Source organism: Galeopterus variegatus, unplaced genomic scaffold (genome assembly GCF_000696425.1).
Source record: "Galeopterus variegatus unplaced genomic scaffold, G_variegatus-3.0.2 Scaffold9614, whole genome shotgun sequence".
NCBI classification, from domain to species: domain Eukaryota; kingdom Metazoa; phylum Chordata; class Mammalia; order Dermoptera; family Cynocephalidae; genus Galeopterus; species Galeopterus variegatus.
Genome location: NW_007735725.1, coordinates 43,629 through 49,100, shown reverse-complemented (window position 1 = coordinate 49,100; position 5,472 = coordinate 43,629). Strand labels below are relative to the sequence as shown.

The window sequence follows — 5,472 nt, the reverse complement described above, 5'->3', positions numbered from 1 at the left end:
TGTGATGTTTTCTATTAAATCCAATATTTTCAAAGAAAATGTTTAATGCTTGTTCATAACAAGTTGGTGGACCCTTTGTACAGTATCAAAGAGAAAGAAATTGAGAAAAGCCAGTCTTCTAAGAAACCATACAGTGATTAGCTGTGCTGGGACCGAGTATTAAGTACCTCATAGGGACAGCGGGTCTTTCTGGAAATTGTCTTCGGGAGAACAGAATTGTATTTTGTGAATCCAGTATGTGGTTACTCCAGATAAACGGGTGAATTTGATTGTTCTGGGCTGTGAGGCTAGCAGCCTAATGATGGCGTTTAGGTATAAGAATGACTTGTATGCAACTTAATCGGAAAAGAATCTCTGAAAAATGTTCTCCATCATTTTGACACCTACCACACCCAGATTAGGGGCTTTTAACTTTTTGTTCTGTCTTGGCCACTGTCACATGGACAACACACTCCTGTCGGGAATTTCTGTCTTTACGTGCACTGATTCTCACGTGGGAGGGAATTAGGGGCCTGTGCATATCAGACACAACCTCTTTGGAGAGTCTTGAGAGCCCCTCTTGAGCAAGCCTGCCCCTTATTTGAGATTACAGAATAAGAAAGTCTCTCAATATCTAAAATAAGGACAAGGAAGCAGTCCCTCTGCTCATAACAGGTGCCATGGGAAGAAAACTCTCCCTTACTTCCTTTCCCCATCATTTTCCTGCTCTCACAGGGGCCTTCTTATGAACTGGGACGTCTCCTAGGGGGAGGATCTGGGTGGATGGGCCTAAAGAGGTGGCTTTTGCTGATAAACCCAGAGCCTCAAGCGGCCCAGCCACCTCATACTTCTCTCCCCCAGGGATCCTCCAGCACCCACAGGAGGAAGGATGAAACCCTTTTCCCACCAGAACCCTGTGTTTTGTCAAAGGTGTCACTGTGGCTCCTCTCTTGCACAGACTCATCGGTTAGTAGGAGGTCCACTGGGAAACAGGCACTGCCACAATATCCTTCTTGTGTTCAGCTAAGGTGACAGGCTGGGCGAGCAGCTCAAATAGGAGTTTAGTCTCAACAGCCAAGCGTCATGCTCTCCTGCTTCCCTACGAATTGAGTGCCAAGCCAACATGCCACATGCTTCTAGTAGTTTCCTCACTAAAAATACCCTGGTCTTCTAACCCTACCAGGTCCCTGTGGTGTGGTCTGATGTTCTCAGAACATCAGGAAACACAACCCTTTTGCCATTTACCCTTCACTCCTTGTTCCCAAGAAGGTCTGCTGCTCTGCCCTCTGCTTACTCTCTCAAGCCTTTGTGCAGTGGACGCCGCCACCGCCACAGCCTCCTCCCTGTTTTTGTGCCTGTTTGAAGCCACTGCTGCCTCTGTTTCTGGGAAAGGACTTTCAGAGCCTGGCTCAGGCCTCTCTTGAGCTGCTGTGTTTGGTACTAGAGTCTTGTCCTTAACTTTTGTACGTGATTGTGCTGTCATCGTGTTTGAAGCTGATGGATCAATGGACCTGTTTACAACGTGATGTTTTCTATTAAATCCAATATTTTCAAAGAAAATGTGTCATTTGTGCATTCTACCACAAAAGTTCACAAGGTCGTCTGGGCTGACATTTATATAATTTTGGAAATAGCTGATGAGCGAAGCTTCACTCTCAGTCCTCACAAGAGCTTGCAGGAAGGTCACAAGCATAGCAACCATCTCTTGACCTCTGATTCAATCATCAGGGAGAAAAGCAATCAAAAGATTTTATGAAAATGAAGCACCTATGTGAAATAGGGTAGGAATAAACAGATGAGCAATAATTGTCATGTTCTATACTTGAGATCCAAAAAGGATACAGCTGTAAAAAGAATGAGGCAGGTGTGTGATGAGGGATTTAAAAACTGCAAAGTGTGGAAAACATTCAGTTTTTTTTTGTCAGGCAATGTAATGGAATATGTTGGGTCAATACATGGAAATAAGAAAGTACAAGGAGAAGTTGCAGGAAGGGTTTAATTCTATAACAATCTTTTTACATGTTCCAGTGTTGAAAACATTTTTTTACCAATTTTGAGGTATAAAAATTCACCTGTACTTTAAACCTAAGTCCAATAGTTTTTATTAAGTTTAAGGAGTGTGCAATTCCTCATCACTGTGCTGAATGATTTCTATGATTCCAGAAAGCTCCCTGCTCCTCTCCCAGCCCCAGGTGACCACCGATCTGCTTTGTGTCTATAGATGTAATTTTTCTGGACATTTCATATAAATGGACTTATATGACATGATATCTTTTGTGTCTGGCTTCTTTCACTAAACAATGGTGTTTTTGAGGTTCATCCATATAACATGTACCGGCAGTCATTCCTATTTATCACTGAATAGTACTGCATTGTGACAGTATACCATTTTGTTTATCTAGTCAAGAAGGGTTTACATTTTAAAAAGGTATGTTACAGGAAAAAAATTAACTATATTAGAATGAACTGAAAATGTACTTCCAGTCAGGATGGCAGAATAGATGGTCCCCAGCGTCACTCTCTCCCACAAGTCAACCAATTTACAATGATAAAAAAGCAATGACAGACAAGGTGGGGCCACTTGGGCTCAGGGGAAGAAAAAGAGAGACCTATGGAGTGCATGAGGGCAGGAGAAGGCACGATGAGAGAAGAAAAAACACTGCTCCAACCATTTTGATTCCTGGCCACTTACAGGCTGGAGTTGCTGAGCGCATGGAGCATGGAGCCAGCAAAAGCCACAGCTGTGCCCTTTGGATGAAGTTGCATGGAGGTGGCAAGGGAGAAGAGGGCCTTGGTGGCCCCCAGGCCAGCAAGACCACTAATAGTGTTCCCATGGACACACATAGGAGCGAGGAGCCACGACAACTGATAAAAAGGAGCCACTCAGAGGCCAGTGAGTCATCGCAAGGGACTGGAGCACAGCCCATCCCATGGGAAGTGTTTGGAGTGCAGTCGGTGGGGGAGATGGGCCAGTGGGAGAACACTGGGGCACAGCAAGGACAGCTGATCTGCCTCCCAATCAGCGAAGGGCCACTCAGAGGAGACTGGTCAGGAATACAGAACGGCAGGGGGTGCAGATTGATGAAGACTCAGGCCCAGACCAGTTTCTACACAATCCAGGTGCACTGGGTCTCATGAGATCCAGAAGTACCTATAAAGTCAACCATTAAAACCTGAGTTGCACAAAAAGCCTTCCCTAGGGAATCAGCAGCAAAGCAGCAATTGAGCTCAATGTCAGAGCTTAAGTACTGCTCCCCACAGGAAGTTCCCCCATTTTAGAAGTAAGCAAAGGACAACAAATTAGTTCCAGTGCAGAGTTTAACTGGTGGGAACAGCAAATAATTCAACACAGAACTGAAAGTAAAAACAATGTACCCACAACCAGAGACAAAGTTTGATATTAATTAGTAAAGGTCTCATTTCACCAAAGAACACCTATAACACCTAGAAGGACCAGAAGTCGCCCAGGCTACCAAGCCAGAAAGCCTCAGCCATGCCCCGCCCCCCTGCAACCAGTCCTGAACGTGGGGGCCAAAGGCTTCGGCCACAGCCCCCTGACATGTGCAACCAGTCCAGTGACGACCACAGAGCAGAAGAAAGAACGGCACCGGCTTCCCGAGATGGGTTGGTGGGGGGCAAGGGCTTTTGCCTCCTTTTCCTGACATCCGCACTCAGCCTGGCAATGACCAAGCCACCGCTGGAAGCCCCCTGATCTCCCCTGTGGGAATGAGGGGGTTGCCACAGGCCTCGATCCTGCCCCACCACCTTCCTCCTTCTTCCATCCCATTTCCTTCCCCTTTTCCCCTACCTCCCAACTGCTCTGCAACATCACAGAATGTAAAAAAATAATATTAATTAAAAAAATGTTTTCTTACAAACTATTCCAAAAGATTGAAACAGACGCAAATCTCCCAAACTCATTCTATGAAGCNCTGGAGCTGCTGAGTGCATGGAGCATGGAGCCAGCAAAAGCCACAGCTATGCCCTTCGGATGAAGTTGCTTGGAGGTAGCAAGGGAGAAGAGGGCCTTGTTGGCCCCCAGGCCAGCAAGACCACTAATAGTATTCCCATGGACCCACATAGGAGCGAGGAGCCACAACAACTGATAAAAAAGAGCCACTCAGAGGCCAGTGTATCATCGCAAGGGACTGGAGCACAGCCCATCCCATGGGAAGTGTTTGGAGTGCAGTCGGTGGGGGAGATGGGCCAATGGGAGAACACTGGGGCACAGCAAGGACAGCTGATCTGCCTCCCAATCAGCGAAGGGCCACTCAGAGGAGACTGGTCAGGAATACAGAATGGCAGGGGGTGCAGTTTGATGAAGACTCAGGCCCAGACCAGTTTCTACACAACCCAGGTGCACTGGGTCTCACAAGATCCACAAGTACCTATAAAGTCAACCATTAAAACCTGAGTTGCACAAAAAGCCTTCCCTAGGGAATCAGCAGCAAAGCAGCAATTGAGTTCAACGTCAGAGCTTCAGTACTGCTTCTCACAGGAAGTTCCCCCATTTTAGAAGTAAGCAAAAACAAATTAGTTCCAGTGCAGAGTTTAANAGCCCCAGGTGACCACCGATCTGCTTTGTGTCTATAGATGTAATTTTTCTGGACATTTCATGTACATGGACTCACATGACATGATATCTTTTGTGTCTGGCTTCTTGCAGTAAGCAACAACGTTTTTGAGGTTCATCCATATAACACGTAGCAGTAGTCTTTCCTTATCGCTAAATAGTACTGTGTTGTGACAGCATGTCATTCTGTTCATCTGGTCAAGAAAGGTTTACATTTTAAGTAGGTATGTTACAGGAAAAAATTAACTATATTAGAATGAACTGAAAGAGATTTACTGATGACAGTTAAGCTGGAGACATATGTATGAACCTGGGACCTTGAAAACATCTGCTCTGTCTTTCCTACATGGTCATCCTTCTACAGCCAGTGGTTATGTGGATCAAGTGAGAGGAACATCTCTGGGCCAGCTTGGGCCTCTAATACTACTCAGGGCTCTTTGGAGAAGAGCTATTTATATTTTTGTGGCAGGGATCGCAGTGGGCCAGGAATATCTTATTGCCACAAAAGAAGAGTATTTTCAAAACTGTCTGAGGAAGTGTTGAGATATCAAAGGAGACAGTTAAATGGGCTTCCCACTGGCCAGGTTATGACAATTTGATCAAAAAAAGAAATCATAAATACAACAGATCAGAGCAAGTTGAATTTGTAAAACAGCAAGTCTGGTACTCAAAAAGGGAAAGGGTAATATTACGTGTACAAAGAATTGTATTTCAGGAAGACTGGACAGAATGTGTTTAAAGATTTATTACATTTAGTGAAAAGTGGCAGTGTGCTGACATAAATAAGTGTCACTTTCCTTCCTTTAAGTATGTCCGTTTATAAAGCAAAGGACACAAGGGCCTGGCCCACAATTCAAATCCCTTGTGTCCTTCCTTCAGGACTCTGCTCAAACAGCATGTGTCAGAGGCATCTTCCCTGA

The 5,472-nt window shown here is 45.2% G+C and overlaps 1 protein-coding gene across 2 annotated transcripts in view; it reads left to right on the top strand.

Annotated features, from left to right (window-relative positions):
• The window catches only part of GNPDA1 (glucosamine-6-phosphate deaminase 1), a 13,408-nt gene extending 11,869 nt beyond the window's left edge, over positions 1-1,539 (top strand). For both annotated transcript variants that reach the window (XM_008593759.1, XM_008593760.1), the window contains one exon: positions 313-1,539. The gene's annotated coding sequence lies outside the window, so the exon portion shown is untranslated. The remainder of the gene's footprint in view (positions 1-312) is intronic.
• The last annotated feature ends 3,933 nt before the right edge of the window (positions 1,540-5,472 follow it).